We start from the raw sequence: 19,675 nt of genomic DNA, 5'->3' as shown, positions 1-19,675 counted from the left end.
CATTCCAGGCCTGTTATTTCTCTAAGCACAGTTTTCTAACATGTTGGAAAACAGCAACTGGAAACATTTAGAGACACAAACCCTTTACAGATTTAGAAGAATGACATTTAGGAAGGAAACTGTTTGACAAGCAAAGAAGAATATACACTTTAAACATTTGCTAACCTAAGAAAAGGAGTTTGATGAAATAGTAACCACTTTATGCCTGAATATATTCACAGTTAATGGTAGATAAAAATGTTATTAATTTATTAGGGCCCGAGCACGGAGTGCAAGGACCCTATTGTATCTGTTAGGTTTATTATTAGGGCCCGAGCACGGAGTGCAAGGACCCTATTGTATCTGTTAGAGTTATTATTAGGGCCCGAGCACGGAGTGCAAGGACCCTATTGTATCTGTAAGAGTTATTAGGGCCCGAGCACGGAGTGCAAGGACCCTATTGTATCTGTTAGGTTTATTATTATTAGGGCCCGAGCACGGAGTGCAAGGACCCTATTGTAATTCGAATGTTTATTATTAGGGCCCGAGCACGGAGTGCAAGGACCCTATTGTATCTGTAAGAGTTATTAGGGCCCGAGCACGTAGTGCAAGGACCCTATTGTATTTACTCGGATTATTAGGGCCCGAGCACGTAGTGCAAGGACCCTATTGTATTTACTCGGATTATTATTAGGGCCCGAGCACGGAGTGCAAGGACCCTATTGTATCTGTTAGGTTTATTATTATTATTATTATTATTATTATTATTATTCCGACTTTTCCGTCGCCTTTTTGAGGCCTTTAACATACCCCAAAACTCACCAAATTTTGTATACACATCAGGAGTCGCGAAAAATTTCATATTTTATAGGAGAACGGCATAGGTAAACAAAAATGGCTCGATAGCGCCACCTGCAAAATTTGTTTTCGCGAGCACCTCCATATGCTTTATAGTACAAACCTGATTTTAACAGGGCATGTTCATCGGATAGAAACCTACAAAAAAGTCTCTTGGGACCAAGCTGTCAGTCGCACAGGAAGTCTGATATTTTGATGACAATATGTCATTTTTGCTGTATTTTGGTCATTTGCAGGCCTCGCTCTAGAACGAACTCCTCCTAGAGATTTGAGAGTAATGACTCCAAACTTTGGTTTTGTAAACTAGACACATGTCCGATGTTAAATTGCAAAGCTTTTAAGTTTTTATGGATGTTTGTGACCATGGCGGCGCGTCAAAATTGGAGGTCGTTTCGAAAACACGCCATGAAAAGAAAAATGGCCATTACTCAGCCATGCATAATCCAATCTGATCCAAAATTGATGTGCATGATTGTAGTCTGACTCTGAACACATCTGCAGTGAAAAAATCTGGAAAAAGTGTAGCGCCACCTGCTGGCAAGAGGAAATGACATGTTTTACTTGGAGCATCACTGCTCCGAGTAGGATGAGCCGACACACCTGAAAATGACGTCCACCTGTTGAAAAGCCATTGAAGTTTACTCTGACAAAAAACCATAACTTTCAATGCGGGGGTGTGGTCGTGACAGAGCGGCAAAGTTGGGCATCTCGCTATGCACACAAAAGTTGCTCTCACGTGCACATTCCTTGTCCAATCTCACTGAAATTCAATGGATATGATGAAGCTTCTATTCTGAACCCATGGATATGACAATCTTGGACGAGCTCTATAGCGCCACCTAGTTATTGCATTGGGCACATTCTGCCCTGTATTTTCTCTTTGCTTTGTCCGATGTGCATGAAATTAAAACTGGAGATACTCAGAAGGGTCCTCTCTCATCATGTAAAGTTTCATGGGTGTACACCTGACGGTGCCTGCGTAACAGGAAGTGGTCGATTATGTGCACCCAAATAATAGAAATTTATTATAAATCAGCCGTTTGTCTCAGGAAGCTGAGATTTCAGAATTAGATGCCTTTAATAACCTCCAGCTTTGATATGTAACACTATAGGGTCTACGAGAAACTTCATCACTTGATTTTTTTAATGAAATTTTGGACTGAACAAAGATTTTTAGCATAAATTCTGTTTAGGTTATCAGCACCAAGAATTCAACTTTCATAGGCATTTATGTGCTACTGCTTCCTAAAAAAATTCAGAATGATTGAAGTTACAGGTGACATCTTAGAGAGCATTACATCCAAAAAGGTCCGAAAACGTCTTTTTAGGCAAAACTGCAAACACCTATTTTTTTGCATAACTTATCTTTCAAATATCAGCACAAAAAAATTAAAAACGGTAGGGATCTGTGTTTGCTGCCTTCCATATTTTTTTCAGACTTAAAAGTGTAACAGATGATTTATAAAAAATCCTTTTCATCCAAAAACCTGTGTTAAATCTGTCTAGACTCCAAACAAACATTTTTTTTATGGTAACTTATGTTTCAACAATCGACACCAATTTTCACAGACCTAAAGCTGAACATGTCCCATAGCTCCCTGAATATTTTCATAGATATAAAATGAACTGGTCATTCTAACATCTGGCATTCTAACATCTAACATCTTACATGTCAAAGCCTCTCTCAGCCTGGCTCTGCTGAAGGAGTCGTGTTACAACCCCGCCCCCTCCTGCTGGGACCCCTGCTATGTAAATTAGCAAGCAGTGAACAGAGAGATGAGTAGTAAGAATGGCCATTACTCAGGCATGCATAATCCAAAGACAGCCAGTTAAACACTGAAAGACATATTTTTTCGGTATGTCTTTCATACATCTTTGGTATTAAAAACTCTCCAAGATGAATGTGCCTGACTCCACCTGCAGGTGGATCACAGACTTCCTGACGGACAGACAGCAGTATGTGAGGCTGGGGAAGCTCGTCTCAGATACTCGGACCACAAGCACCCGATCCCCCCAGGGCTGTGTCCTTTCACCCCTGTTACTCTCCCTGTACACAAACAGCTGCACAGCTGGTCACCTTTCTGTCAAACTCCTGAAGTTTCCTGGCAGAAAAGATCCCCTCAAGAAACACTGCAGGCTGTTCCATAAATAAAATATAGTTTTGCCATTGCCTTGCAGCTCGAAGTTCAAGTGATTTAGTTTTTCAGTAATTTCAGTCAAAAATGCAAGTTCAGATTCACCAAATTCAAATTCACCATATTCAGCAGACATCTCCTCCAATAGCACCTTGAAAATCCTGTGCTGTTTTGCTTTGCCGCTGAGGTGTTGATTTTCACAATAGGAGTCATCATGTGTCCAGAGCCAATCACTTGTGCACATAAGGCCTGCTGGTGAATGAAGCAGCAGTAATGCAGACATTTTGGAAAGTCTGGGTCAGCTTTACAGTGAGTGATGAAACCTGTTTGTCTATTGATCATAGCAGGAGCCCCGTCTGCAGTCACTGCTACCAGCTTTACTAATGGTACTTTTTCTGCACAAAAACTCCTTCACCGTGTTATACATTTCAACTCCTCTTTTAATTGTCTGTAAGGGCAGTTGTGTTTTGAAAAATTTTTTAGACTTCTTTATATTTATAGATATGAAGATTTCTCAACTTAAATAAAGCAGCCGATTGAACTTCTAAGAAAAGTCCACCAGAGAGAGTCAAAGGGATTACAATTCGGCCTCTAGGTAGCAGGTGACCGTTAAGTATTTATGCTGTAAAAGATTTTGTTGTTCTTTGACAAAGTTCACATGCAGCAGGCTTCCCCCACCAGCAAAGCATCATGGGAAGTATGACGTCACAACCCCTGAATAGCAAACGTTTCTTGTGAGATGTATCTAACAGAATCACCCACAAAACATTTTTTTGAACACAGACATAACACAAAGAAGACAACACACCACCACTTTGGGATTGGAATGTAATTTTATTAGATTTTAACCCTTGGGATCAAACTAAAAACGGAGCTGTCTGATTGGTCCATGGGAGAACTCATGCCAATGGGGCACAAACCCAACAGCTACAATGTTCCCTAACGGACTAATGATCAATAAAATAATTACTATAAAATGTTCTACACATACATACGGAACTAAACGAAGTAGAACTTCTATTATTTCATGAAAGCAATAACATGTAATCAATCTACTTCATCAAATACGAACGATAAAATGCATGATGGGAAAAACCACAAGTCAAGCAGCTGGTCAAGCCATTGAAGGCAGGGCATTTTCGTCTGAGTACTCCCTCTGCTCGACCCCTGCTGGACGACTGGAGAATCACACCCCACAGAGAATTTCGCTGAAGCTTGCCGAATTTGAGCAAATCAGTTCTTTTCAGAACTTTCTCATTTCCTCTGCACTTCGATCTTCGACGCTCCTGACCAGCAAGGAAGACTACAGGACCCCCAGTGAGAAGAACTCGACCTTGCCAGACGCACTGCGCCGAGGACGCCTTCAATTTGACTCGAGGTTTGTCACGACCATTATGAATTTTCCCGCGACTTGTAAACGAACCATTACTTTAATCGACCATCGACACTTTTTTACATCGCCACAACGACTACTCACCTTCTGATTATCAATTTTATTGAATAAAAAACCGTAAAAGTTGCTTAAAATTGATTAGACGAACGCAAATAATTTGACCTTTTACTTCGTTGAACCGGAAGTGATGGCGGGCATTTTGTTTCGAACGTAATTTTAAAAAGACTTTTCAAAGCAAACCAACCGACGAATTTTCTTTTTAAACGGACACAAATGTACAAAATGACATGTAGAATCGATACTGGTCGACAAACAACAAGTTTCTATCAGTTTCAGAGATCGTTTTTTTTTGTAGTCTATCCACCATCTTTGTAGTTCTCAATTAAATATTCGAATGTAGTTTTTACGGTTTTTAAACCACATTAACCAGTGAAACTCCTTTCTAATTGATCAAATACATAGCAGTTCACATATAATACATTTTGAACGCGTGCCGACCCGTGAGTATTTCCACTGAAGATCAGTTCCAACCTATTTTGTACTTTTTAGGTTTTAAGTTAAATTTTCAGTGTTTAATAATTTCATAGGACACATGTTAAATTTATTTGTGTATAAATGTTTTCATATAATCTATAAGTGTGGCAGCCAGTATGAATATATTTGCAGGAACACACACAGATTTTAAAATGGCTGCTTGGCCTCCTGTTCGCTTTAGGATTGATAACGTTATTATTAGTTTATAAATGTTTTTATGGTCTTGGGCCTTCATATTTGTCTGATATGATTTTAATGTATGATCCCCTGTGGACCCTGAGGTCCTCTGATACAGGCCTTTTGGTTATCCCAAAAGTTAAAACACACGGCAAGGCCTCATTCAGTTTTAATGGACCTCCTCTATGGATTAGCCTCCCAGAGAGCATCTACCATTTCATGTCTATTAAAGTTTGTTTATGTATTTATTTTTGTTTGAATTAAATGTTTTTCCTTTTACATTTTTATTTGTAACTCCAGAGTTTTCCTCTGAGGGATCTTCCACACCAGTGACTAAACCTTTGTCTGGACAACAGAGAGAGGAGCTGTTTGCTGTTTTTTCCAGAGAACGTTGTGTTTTGTAAGCCATTAAAGAGTTTGGTAAAGGTAAGTTAAATTTGCAGTGTTTAATAATCTATTATAGCAGTGATCCCCAACCTTGTTTCAATAAACTTGATTGCACATTTTTTAAGTTAACGGACAGGTCTTTGAGATGTTGGTGGAGGATTACTGTAGCAACGCCACGCAGAAGGAGGAACAGATGTGTGACATCACACATCCCAGCTTTAATTTAGACACCCATGGATAGAACATTGCATGGCTCTCATCATCCTCCCCCCTTCTGCCACTCATGGTGCAAAAAAGAAAAATGTAGCTATTTTTTTCTGGAAGTAGAAGGCTCCTCTTCTGTCTCCTGGCTGGGCCTTTTCACCTATGCAAAAAAAACTTTCCAAAGACGTTTGTTTTTTACTCATTTTGCTAGCTCCTGGGTTTTATTTTAGCGATAACTTATCACGTGACTGAGAGGAGCACCTTGGTCTGTGTTACTATGGAAGCGATTCTGTAGCATTAATAAAAAGCAAAGTCAAAACCAGAAATGCCTTTTAATTTTCAAGATGAAGCTGCATTTTTTGACTCAAAAATAAAATGAAAAAGCCATCCACCAAAATGCTTTTTCATTTCCTTCTTCAACACTGATTATTCTGTCACTTAATTAAAATTAAAATGAAAATGGTATTTGACATTTCATTTTCAAGACGTTCCATGGTAAATGTGTAGCATAATTCATTTAGAAATGTCTAATTTGACATTTAAAATGGATTAATAGAAATGCTTTTTATTTTCAAAGTGAAGCTGCATTTTTTGACTCAAAATTAAAAAGAAAAAGCAATACTTCAAAATGCTTTATCATTTTATACTGCAACACAGCTTTTTTGTCACTTAATTAAAATGATAAAGAAAATGGTATTTGACATTTCATTTAAAAAAAGGTGCATGGTAAATGTGTAGCATAATTCATTTAGAAATGTCTAATTTGACAATAAAAATGGTTTAACAGAAATGCTTTTTAATTTTCAAAATGTAGCTGCATCAAATAGCTCAAAATTCAAATATAATTCAAATATAATAGCAATATTTCAAAATGCTTTTTCATTTTATACTTCAAACCGCTTATTCTGTGTCATAATTAAAATGAAAATGCAAAGAGGGGATTGCATTTGCATTTTAACATCCACCCTGCAAAACTTGGAGCAATATTCATTTCTTAAAAGCATTAGCAGAGGGGAGGCGGGGCGATGACGTCACTGCTTTCTCCGTGTGTCCGCCTGCTGAAAGACACACGCACCAGGAGCAGACTGTTAGTGGCAGAGAAGAGGGTTTTGTGATGGTTGTGAACTTCTGATGAGTTTGCACAGCTTCTCAGGACTAACTAGCAGCATGTCCGTCTTCTGCGGTCCTCCTCCTGACGCACGCAGACAAGCTTTTTATCTTCGGACCGCCAGCTGCCTTTTCATAGCGGAGCGCGAAGCTCCGATCGCTGAAGGCGGAAATGCTGCTACGATGATCCGAGAAACCATCATATGAATTTGTGTTTCCAGTGGTGTCCAGAACAAAATAAAAACTGATGTAATTCTCACATATTTACAAATTTATTTGCAGCTAAATTTGCTGTTTGACAGCTGGAGCTCCATCAACAGACAGATTTCTCCATGCTAAACGGTTGCTGGTTGGACCAAAAACACTCACTCAGCGTGAAGCTGCAGGAGACTATCTTCATAATGTGCTTTTATTACTGTTATGATTATTATTAAAGGCCTGCTCTGCTTGATCATATGTTTGTAAATCCGTGCGGTCAGACGACGCTGAAGAAGTTGGGTTGGGATTCACAGCTTCTGATTCAAGAGGGAGCTAAAGGAACATTCTGCTGCATTTCTCGCATTAAGATCCAGGAATCCAGGTTTGAGCAGGCCAGGTCCAGCGGTTTGTGAACAGGACCCAGTTTTAGGTGATCTTAATGCGAACACAGACACACCAGGTCTCTCAGCGACAGCGGCCGTACACACGGAGAAAGCAGTGACGTCATCGCCCCACCCCCCCTCTGCTAATGTGTTTAAGAAATGAATATTGCTCCAAGTTTTGCAGGGTGGATGTTAAAATGCAATCCCCTCTTTGCATTTTCGTTTTAATTATGACACAGAATAGGCGGATTGAAGTATAAAATGAAAAAGCATTTTGAAATATTGCTTTTATATTTGAATTTTGAGCTACATTTTCAAAATTAAAAAGCATTTCTGTTAATCCATTTTAATTGTCAAATTAGACATTTCTAAATGAATTTTGCTAGACATTTACCGTGGACCTTTTTTAAAATGAAATGTCAAACACCATTTTCTTTATCATTTTGATTAAGTGACAGAATAAGCTGTGTTGAGGAAGGAAATAAAGCATTTTGAAGTATTGCTTTTTCTTTTTAATTTTGAGTCAAAAAATGCAGCTTCATTTTGAAAATCAGAAAAGCATTTCTATTAATCCATTTTAAAGGTCAAATTAAACATTTCTAAATGAATTATGCTACACATTTACCAGAGAACGACTTGAAAATGAAATGTCAAATACCATTTTCATTTTAATTAAGTGACAGAATAAGCTTTGAGGAAGGAAAAGAAAGCATTTTGGGGGATTGTTTTTTCATTTTATTTTTGAGTCAACAAAATGCAGCTTCTTTTTGAAAATGAAAAAGCATTTCTGGTTTTAACTTTGCTTTTTATTAATGCTACTGAATCGCTTCCATACATTACTGGTGACATAGACGGGTGTGACAGTCACACAGAGAATCGGGCATCTTTTCAAAATAAAACATCTTTCAGATTCAGATATAAATAAACCGGAAGTAAAGTAAGTTATTTATTATTTGCGGCCCGGGGGTTGGGGACCACTGTATTATAGGACACATGTTACATTTATTTGTGTATAACTATTTTCCAATAGTCTGAATATTTAATTTTATGTTTTTGATTATTTGTCTGTGTGGTATAAATGTATTGCTTTATGTATACATAATAGAAATGAGAATTTTATTTTAATGGTGGTTTCATTTTTTTATTTTTTTTTTAGATGCCACGAAAGAAGGGATTTAATATGCGTCGCACCAAAGTGTGTAAGGTTCAGGAAGAAGGTAAAACTTCTGGTTGTGTTTGTCTGGAGCAAATACAGAGGCCTTTGATTTCTGGAATGAAAGTAAGATTGACAAATTCAAGTGATAGTACAACATCGCTTACATGTTGTGTTGTGGCTGCAATCAACCATGTTGTTGCTCCAGTGTGTACATGGAGGGACGCTGATGTTGATAATATTAGAAATGAAGGTGTGCAGTTGGTTTGTTCATTTAATGGAAGTGATGGATGTGTGAACAATTCCGAAAAGTTATTCAAGGTTTCTGAAAAGCTCAGTGTGTTTGGAAGAATTTGGGATGTTGCTTTCAATGAGCCTGTGTATTCTGGTGATTCAAAGAGTGAAGATTTTTCACTGTTGTATGAAATGATGCAGGAGCGACTGATGGAGGAAGATCTGTGTTTGTTGGATTTGCAGGGTTTCGTTTGTGCTGTCATTCATCACAAAGAGTATTTTGTTGTGGTTGATTGTGGTGCACGAGATTCATCTGGAATGTTTTCTAATATTGGAACATCTGTGGCTGTCTTCAACAGTTGCTTTAATGACTTGATGTTGCACATTTGGAACTTGAAAAAGTCTTTGAATGCAGAATGGTTTGGCATTAGTTCAATGTTTGTGAAAGAAGCTTCTTGGGACGGGTGTAATAATACATTTGGTTTGGGAGCAGAGGATGCACGTGTGAATCAGTCAGTTTTGGGCAAAAGACAGACTGGTTTTATAAAAGAACATGTTCAGGAGTTAAATGACAAAATTGTGGTTGGCGATAAATGTAAAGTGTTAATGGAATGCAAAAATACATTGAAAATTGGAAAAAAGGGCAGTAATTTAAAAAAAAAATCATCTTCAGTGATTTTAAATGAAAACAATTGTAACAGATTTGACACAGAACGTTGTGTAAGGGGATCTTTTCATCAAGGAGATCGGCAGCTTCAAAACAGAGGTGTGCAGTGCATGGCAATAGCCCTGGTGAGTATGGCTAAACACACGCATCGTAGTGTTTTTGAGTGGGAGGCAACAGACTTGGACCATGTTGTGTTTCTTGGTGATCAGCTTTACTCCTCGGTGTGTGAAAACAAAATCATCCCTGGAAATTTGAAGTTTTTGTCAGTACCTGATTTGCCCATGGATTCTGAAATTGATGGTAAATTATTTAAGTTTGAGTATGGTGAATACGTTTCTGGGATTGTTAATGTGAGTAATGGTAAATTTGTTGACAGTGGTGAAGTGATAACTCTTAAAAAGGGACTGGAGCACATGCTTGTCAAGTATAAAACATGTTTTTTGACCATAGGCAGTAGTACTTGTGCTGTTATTTCAGAAAACGGCCATTATGCTGTGGTGGATTCACATGCACGCAGTGGTACTGGAATGGCAGATGTAAATGGAAGAAGTATTATCATGTACCTTCCTAGTCTTAATGATTTATACAATTATATTTGTTGCCTGAGTATTTCACTTGCAGGGAAAGAAATGGCTTTTGAAATTGCATCCGTTGCTGTTACTGACAATGATCATAGTGAGAAAAATAAACAAAGTGTGCTTGAGAAGGATTGTAAAACTGGATTAAATACTGGGTCACAGTTTGGTTTCGGGTGCAGTTTAGATGTTCAAACTGGTCCCTTACCGTTGCATGAAAGTAACAGAAAGCGTAAGCTTTCTACTGTGCAACGTGAATCAAAGAAGACAAAATGGTATGATGCTAATGAAGCTAGTTTGGATGTTGAGTTTCTTGATGTTTCATCAAAGAAACTTGAGTTTTACCCTGTTGATTTTGATGTTACACAAGCATTGTGTAAACAACTGAATGTGCATTGTGAAAACACTGCTTGTTCTAACCCTCTAGAGGTTGATATGTTGGGAATTCCATGTCAAACTGATCATATAGTAGCCGATGGCAATTGTTTTTTTAGGGCTGTGTCCAAAGTTATTAGTGGTACAGAGAAAAATCACATAAAGTTAAGACGTGCAGTTGTCACACATTTACAAAAGAATGTTGGAAATTATAGTTCTCTTTTGAGATCTGAAAATATGTCTGTGGATGAATATCTCAATGTTTCTAGAATGAGATTTTCTGGTAGTTGGGCTACAGAGGTTGAAATTCAAGCTACAGCTGACTACTTGGGTGTGAGTGTGTATACATTTCACAATGAACGTTGGTTGAAATATGCCTGTCAACGTAAGGCCATATCTAAACAAGGCATATATTTGCAAAATATAAATGAGTGTCATTATGAAGTTGTAACTTGCGTTGAAATGTTTCAGCAGCAGCGTTGTTTTGGGTTGTGTAAATCTATGGAAAAAAATAATTTGGGTCATAATATGAGGCAACGCAAAAGAGACTCAGAAATGCTGTCAGAAGGAGATTGCAAGAGTGTTAAACATGGCAGGTCTGAAGTTGGTGATTGTAATGAAGTTTTGTTTAGTGCATTGGTTAACAATGATCACCAAAACAGTGAAATTTATCAAAGTAACAATTTAGTTGAAAATGCTTTCAGTTTTTATCCATTGTCGTTTGAGAGTACAGTTTTGTTGTCAAAACATATTGATTTAGATTTTGTGAAGCAGTATGAAGACATTCCAACTAATAATGTAACGCTTGGTTCTATTTGTAAGACAGAGGTCACATTAAATGATGGCAATAGTTTTTTTCGTGCTATTTCTCGAGTCATTAGTGGATCTGAAAATTGTCATAGAAGAGTTCGACTGGCTGTTGTTAAGTTTATGCTAAAGAACAGTGACATTCATATGAAGTTGCTGGAGAAAGGATATGCCACAGTGTCTGAGTACATTCAAAAGTCACGTATGAAATATGTTGGCAGTTTTGTATGTGAGATTGACATTCAAGCTACTTCAAATGTTTTGGGAGTAGAAATTTTTGTACACAATGGTAGCATATGGAGAAAGTATAACCCTGTAAATAAAATACTTGGAAATCAAGCAATTTATTTGCGAGAATGTGGTGAGAAATATTACGAGGTTGTTGTTTGTGTTCATTGTAGTGGTAAAATTGGGTGTGCCAATTGGTGTAAAAGCAATAGTATTTGTTCTGAGAAACCACTGTTAAGATGTCGTTCTTTTCAACCACATAATGTTAGTTGTGATTCAGTTGGTGAATCTTCCTTTTCAAAGTATCTAAAAAAAAGGAGATCTTTTTACCACAAAATGCAATATCAAACAAGTGAACTGCATAAACAGAAGAAAAAAGATATGAGTAAAAGGAAATATGCATCTGATTCTTTGCGTAGATCCAGAGCATTAGAATTGAGTAAAAATAAATATAGGGAAAATGCTATGCATAAAATGTGGGTTAAAGAACGTAGTTCTGCAAAATACAGAACTGATGATTTACACAGACATCGTGTTAAAAATGGGAGTAAAAGCAAGTATAAATTTGATTTGTTACACAAACATAATGTTAAGGAAATGAGTAAAAGAAAATATCAGATTAATGTTACTCATAGAGAAAATGTTAAAGCACTGAGTTCTAGAAAATATCAGAGTAATGTTACTCATAGAGAAAATGTTAAAGCACTGAGTTCTAGAAAATATCAGAGTAATGTTACTCATAGAGAAAATGTTAAAGCACTGAGTTCTAGAAAATATCAGAGTAATGTTACTCATAGAGAAAATGTTAAAGCACTGAGTTCTAGAAAATATCAGAGTAATGTTACTCATAGAGAAAATGTTAAAGCACTGAGTTCTAGAAAATATCAGAGTAATGTTACTCATAGAGAAAATGTTAAAGCACTGAGTTCTAGAAAATATCGTCAAGATCCTCACTTTAGGAAAAGTGTGTTGGATGGGATGAAATTGAAGCGACAATTGAATAAAAAACAGTTGGAAGAGTTTGATGTTGTTATGAAACAATTTTTGGATAAAGTTAAAGATGGACCTGGGTTTGTTTGTTGTGTATGTCATAGGTTGTTATTTGAACATCAAGTATTACATTGTAAAAAAGAGTTGTACAGTAATGCAGGACTTGGACTTATCGCTGATCAATGTATCACTTCTGGTTATTTGCATATCTGCAATGCAAACTGCTCAAAAAATTGTGAATGGATGAAAACATCAAGAAGCAAATTGTGGATTTGTTACACGTGTCATGCTAAAATCAAGAAAGGTAAAGTACCAGCTGAAAGTGTTAAAAATAACTTAGAACTTGAACCTATACCAGCGGAATTGGCATGTTTAAATCAATTAGAACAACATCTAATAGCGTTACATATTCCATTTATGAAACTGTTAGCATTGCCCAAAGGTGGACAGAATGGCGTGCATGGACCTATTACTTGTGTTCCTGCAAATACTGAACAAACAACTTATTTGTTACCACGCATGTCTATTGAGGGTTCTCTTGTGCCTGTGAAATTAAAACGGAAGCTTACTTATAAAGGACATTATGAATATCAGTATGTTGATACGGAACGTGTTAAGCAGGCTTTACAGTTTTTACAAACCCATAATTATTATTATAACAACGTGAAATTTAATAATGATTGGATTAATGGTTTTTGTAAAGAAACATCTGATGTGGTAGAAAAAGATGTTGAATGCACTGCAAATGTTGACGATTCAAATGTTTTAGGAGATGAACTTCTGCATGATAGACAGCAGCATTGCATGTTCCAGGACACTTGTCTAATGCCAGTAGACATTGGTCAAGAGGCTTTGGATCAATATTTTGATCACATTTTGAATGTAGCTCCCGCTGAAGGCAATAGTCCGGTGAAGTTGTTGTCCGATATTACAAATGAGGCTAAGTGTTTTCCTGTGTTGTTTCCTAAGGGTGGACCAACATATCATGATGGAAGACAACATCCTTTAACTCTATCACGATATTTTAACAACAGGATTCTTAATGCTGATTGTCGTTTTGCACAAAATGTGGAATATATTTTTTTTGCCCAATATATGACAGAATTAGAAAAGGTCGTTTCAAATGTTTCGATTGCAGTAAGAAAAGGTAAGTATAATTTTAAAAATAAACGAGTAGTTACTGGAGAGTTGTTGAAAAGTGATGATTCTATTAAAAGGATGTTGGAATTTGATGATGGGTACCGATTTTTAAAACCAATTAGAGGTACGCCAGCTTTTTGGCAGGCGGCCCAGAAAGACCTCATGGCTTGTGTGAGGCAGCTTGGAATCCCCACATGGTTCTGTTCATTTTCTTCAGCTGATATGCGTTGGAAGAATTTACTTTCCTGCATTCTGAAGCACGAAGGTAGAACTGAAACTGTGGAGCAGTTGGAATGGGCAGACAGATGTGAGCTTTTGCGTCGTAATCCTGTCACTGCTGCTCGGATGTTTGATTTTCGTTGGCATTGTTTTCTGAAAGAGGTTCTTATGTCGCCTGCATGTCCTATAGGAAAAATTAAGGATTATTTTTATAGGGTGGAGTTTCAGCAACGAGGCTCACCACATCTTCATTGCCTGTTTTGGATAGAGGATGCACCTGTAATTGACAGAAATACAGATGCTGAAGTGATTGCATTTATTGATCGTTATGTGACTTGTGAGTTACCATCAAATATTGACTTACTGGAAATTGTAACATCTGTGCAAAAACACTCTGAAACACATGCGAAAACATGTAAAAAAAAAGGAACTGTGTGTCGTTTTAATTTTCCTAGACCACCTTCTGCGCGTACATTCATATCACGTAGCACAAGTGCTGAAGAGACACAGTCTTGTCAATGTGTGTTATCACAGAAAGAGTCTTGCAACTGTAAAGAAAATGCACAGACACCGCAATTGAAGAAAAAAGAGGCTTCTGCATTGATTGCACACATTAAAGCTGCTCTCTCAACTGATGGGCCAACTTATGACAATGTTGAGGATTTGTTTGAATCTGTTGGGTTAAACCAAAGCACATTTGAAACTGCATATAACTGTTGTGCTCGGAAAACCCATGTTGTGCTGAAACGTCAACTTAAAGAAGTTTGGATTAATCAATATAGCAAGCCACTGTTAAAATGCTGGAATGCTAATATGGATATACAGTTTGTTGTCGACGCATACGCATGTGTTGTGTACATCATTTCTTACATCTCTAAATCAGAGAAGGAAATGGGTTTATTATTGCAGTGTGCACAAAAGGAAGCATGCAGGGATGGAAATGCTTCTGCCAAAGAGAGTCTAAAAACATTAGGCAGTACATATTTGCACAACAGAGATGTATCTGCTCAAGAAAGTGTTTATAGACTGACAAATGCACATTTGAAAGAGTGCTCTCGGAAAGTTGTGTTTCTTCCTGTTGGTGAAAATACTGTTAAAATGAGTTTACCGTTAAAAGTACTTAAAGAAAAAGCATCAAAGCATTCTGTTAGCACAGATGATATGTGGATGACAAGCATTGTGGATAGATATAAGAACAGACCTAAGAGTGATGATTTTCCTTCAATGTGTTTAGCAGTATTTGCTTCCGAATTTCGTGTGTTGTCAAAAAATGAAAGTGCTGCTAAGCGAATAAAGTTGAACAACAACACTGGATATGTTGTAAAAAGAACCCGCACACAACCTGCTGTTGTACGTTACGTTAAGTTCTCTGAAACAAAACAGCCTGAATTGTTTTATCAAAGCAATCTGCAGTTGTTTTTGCCATACTACAGCGATAGCCAGCTGAAACCTCAAGGTTTTGAAACGTATCAAGACTTTTTTCATAAGGGCACGATAAGACTTGGTAATTCAGGTCTGCAGTTGGTAAAGTCCGTGGTAACATTAAACAGAAGTAAATTTGAAATTGATGGTGATAAATTGGTTAATGCTCAGCAAGGGATAGATAATGCTGGTGTAGTTGAAGATGCCTGGTGTGAATTATGCCCTGAGCAAGAATTGGAAAGACTTGAGTGTCAAGAGTTGTTGCAGAACCAAAAAAGTGTCGATGATGAACAGGAATTTGATATTCCTGATTTAAGAGTTTCTGCTCAACATAGCCATTTCTTTCAACTGAATAACACAAAAATGCCTCGTAGTGATGGCTTGGCTTTAATTCGCTCTTTAAATGAAATTCAGATGGATATTTTTTACCAAGTGAGAAAATGGTGTGTGGAAAAGGTTTTGGGAAAAAAGCCAGAACCATTCCACCTGTTCATAACAGGAGGTGCAGGGACTGGTAAAACTCACCTAATTAAAGCAATAAAATATGAATCAAATAGACTATTGTCTCCTCTTTGTCGTCATGTAGATGACATCTGTGTTTTGTTGACGGCTCCCACAGGAATTGCTGCGTTTAATGTACAAGCAAGTACTATACACAACACTTTTTGTATTGGTAAAGATGTCCGCTTACCTTACACACCACTGGGTGAGGAAAAATTAAATTCTTTACGTGCCATTTACAGCAGTTTACAGATTTTGATAATTGATGAAATATCCATGGTAGATCATAATTTATTAGCATATATTCATGGGCGTCTGAGGCAAATAAAGCAAACTGGTAACTCTGCATTGTTTGGAAATGTTTGTATTATTGCAGTTGGGGATTTCTTTCAATTACCTCCAGTGAGAGGAAAACCATTGTATGTAGAAAATGTGGGTATGGATCTTTGGTGTGGTGTGTTTGAAATTGTTTGCCTAGAAACCATTGTACGCCAAAAAGATCAGGAATTTGCCAAATTACTCGGCAGAGTTAGGACACGATGCAAAGGTACTGAAATGTTAAAAAGTGATATCCAACAATTGAAGTCACGTGAAACGGGAGAAGGCAGCTCTGCTTTACATATTTTCCCAACTAATGGTCAAGTAAATCAACATAATTTAACCCATCTACACTCATCCTGTCCAGAGTATGTAACTATTAAAGCTCAAGATTATGTAAATTGTAAGGAAACAGGTAGACAAGTGTTACTAAGTGGTAATCATTCAAATGCTAACAATACTTGTCTAGCAGAAAGACTTCTTTTGGGGAAGAATGCACGTGTCATGCTCTGTAAAAATGTTGATGTGGCAGATGGTCTTGTCAATGGTGCATGTGGAATTGTGACTGATATTGTCTATAGAAACTCTGACTTTCCACAAATTGTTTTTGTGAATTTTGATAATAAAGACATTGGAAGACAACGGAAGAAACAGTATGAAAATCATCCAGGGCTTGTCTCAGGTTCTGTAGCCATTGTTCCAGAAGAGGAACGAGTCACAGGAAGAGGTGGTCTGAGACGTCAGTTTCCTCTAAAACTTGCTTGGGCTTGTACTGTTCATAAAGTTCAGGGTCTTACCATTGATAATGTTGTTGTGTCTTTGAAAAAAACTTTTGCTCCTGGGCAGGCTTATGTTGCATTAAGCCGCGTAACAAGTTTGTCTGGTTTAATTATTCAAGATTTTAAGGAACAGGCCATTTACTGTAACAAAACAGTTTCTGAATATGTGGCAAACATGCCTCAATATCTGATAAATAAAGAAAATCTCACTTCTAGTTCATGTGAATTCAGCATTTTCCTCATGAATGTGCAAAATTTACAGTGGCATGTAAAGGACTTAGCTTTGTGCACAAAACAGTTACATGTTAACTGCATAGCTGTAACTGAAACATGGCTTCCAAATGCACCTTTAACTGATGCATTGAACATCAGTGGGTATAATTTTTATAGTATGCCACGCTCACTGTCTTATAGTGGAGTAGATCCTAGACTGAATGTGATTAAAGGCTTAAAACATGGTGGTGTTGGAATGTACACCGTTGAAAATATCCTGTTTGAACATGTAGAGATACAAAATGTAGATATTGAATGTTTAGTGCACAGATTTATTACATCAAACATAGTCGTGGCAGTTCTGTATCGTCCACCATCATATGCCATTTCATTATTTAGAGAGAACCTTAAGAAATTAGTTGATCTTTTGGAGCCCCTGGGTGATACCATTGCTATAATGGGTGATTTTAATGAAAACTTAGTAAACTCTAAGACAATAACTGATTTCATGGCACATAAAGGTTTCATTCAACTGGTTTCTGAAAACACAACGTTAAAAAATACGATAATCGATCATGTGTACTTAAAAACAACAAACTATAAAGTCGAATGTACAGTTGTACAAACATACTTTAGTGATCATGATGGGGTTCTTTGTCGTTTTACACATGTAAGTGACTGTTGATGATTGTGGCAAAGGAGAAAGGGAGAGATGGCGACATCTTTATCTCTTTTAAGTCACAAATGTCTGACTTAATATAAAACGTCAAATGTTGAACTCAATACATGCTGGTGTCAGTTGTTGTGGCGAAGGAGAAAGGGAGAGATGGCGACATCTTTATCTCTTTTAAGTCACAAACGTCTGACTTAATATAAAACGTCAAATGTTTAACCAAATACATGCTGGTGTCAGTTGTTGTGGCGAAGGAGACGGGGAGAGATGGTGACATCTTTATCTCTGTTAAGTCACAACGTCTGACTTAAATTAAAACGTCAAATGTTTAACCAAATACATGCTGGTGTCAGTTGTTGTGGCGAAGGAGACGGGGAGAGATGGCGACATCTTTATCTCTTTTAAGTCACAAACGTCTGACTTAATATAAAACGTCAAATGTTGAACTCAATACATGCTGGTGTCAGTTGTTGTGGCGAAGGAGAAGGGGAGAGATGGCGACATCTTTATCTCTTTTAAGTCACAAACGTCTGACTTGATATAAAACGTCAAATGTTTAACCAAATACATGCTGGTGTCAGTTGTTGTGGCGAAGGAGACGGGGAGAGATGGTGACATCTTTATCTCTGTTGAGTCACAACGTCTGACTTAAATTAAAACGTCAAATGTTTAACTAAATACATGCTGGTGTCAGTTGTTGTGGCGAAGGAGACGGGGAGAGATGGTGACATCTTTATCTCTGTTAAGTCACAATCCTCTGACTTTATGGAAATATGGTTTCTTTTCCTGCATCATGAATACATATAAGGCATTACAAATTTACATTTTTTTCTGTAGTTAGCAATTGAGTAAAGAATCAAAATCCTTTTTTTGCATATTTCTAAATTTCAAACCATCTGATTTACAAACATATTACAAGTACTCAAAAAGTACTTCAGAAAGTAATTGAAATTTATGTATCTATTGCATTCCTATGGCCTAGTTATTCATGATGCAGGTTTTGCTTTCCTTGCCATGTGACTTCAAAAAAGCAAAAGACATTGGTAATGGTACTCCCAGTTACTGGGATGGGGTTCGATTCCCTACAATGTCCGTGTTCTGAGGTCACATAAACATTTTTTTAATGTCAGTGAATATATGTCTTCATGAATTAACTTTTTTAATCAGAGAAATTTCTATAAATCTCGCCATAGGAGAATCCCCACCGCACCCACCCAGACTAGAACATCAACGGGGTCCACTTCACAGCCGTGAGGCTGCAAAGTTAAACTCCAGCTTCCCCAGAAAGGGCAACAACCACAGACCAAGCCGACAAGCCCTGGCAGAAAAAATCCGCACAAGAAACACTGCAGTCTGTTCCAAAAAAATATATAGTTTTGCCATTGCCTTGCAGATCACAGTAAAAGTGATTTAGTTTTCCAGTAATGTCAGTCAAAACTGCAAGTTCAAATTTACCATATTCTTATTCATACTCACCATATTCAGCAGACATCTCTAATAGCACCTTGAAAATCCTGTGCTGTTTTGCTTTGCAGCTGAGGTTTTTTATGATTTTCACAATAGGAGTCATTATGTGTCCAGAGCCAATCACTTCTGCACATAAGGCCTGCTGGTGAATGAAGCAGCAGTAATGCAGACATTTTGGAAAGTCTGGGTCAGCTTTACAGTGAGTGATGAAACCTGTTTGTCTATTGATCATAGCAGGAGCCCCGTCTGCAGGTATGGCTACCAACTTTTCTAATGGTACCTTTTTCTGCACAAAAACTCCTTCACCGTGTTATACATTAAAACTCCTCTTGTAGTTGTCTGTTAGGGCAGTTGTGTCAATCATGTTAAATGTAGCTTGCAGCTCCAGAAACCAGAAGGAAGACTGAAGCCAAACGGTTCGAGCAGGGCGTTGTTCTTGGGGCGGTCGCCCATGCCAGGCGGTCGCACGTGCTCGGGCCCGCTAAATGCTACTTGTAGCTTTAATTATTATTATTTTTCTTCCGACGGAACAGTCGCCTTTTTGAGGCCTTTAACATAC

At 37.5% G+C, this 19,675-nt stretch overlaps 1 long non-coding RNA gene across 1 annotated transcript; it reads left to right on the top strand.

Annotated features, from left to right (window-relative positions):
• The first annotated feature begins 2,446 nt into the window (after positions 1–2,446).
• Positions 2,447–18,874, top strand: LOC144986925 (uncharacterized). Its single transcript, XR_013650809.1, has 2 exons — positions 2,447–4,350; positions 5,377–18,874. It is a non-coding gene; the product is annotated as an uncharacterized LOC144986925 (long non-coding RNA).
• Positions 18,875–19,675: the final 801 nt, after the last annotated feature.

The sequence above is a fragment of the Oryzias latipes genome, chromosome 17 (genome assembly GCF_053564925.1).
Source record: "Oryzias latipes strain Hd-rR chromosome 17, Olatipes_Hd-rR_3.1".
Lineage (NCBI taxonomy): Eukaryota > Metazoa > Chordata > Actinopteri > Beloniformes > Adrianichthyidae > Oryzias > Oryzias latipes.
The sequence above is the reverse complement of the archived record's forward strand: the minus strand, read 5'-3'. Positions and strand labels throughout refer to the sequence as shown.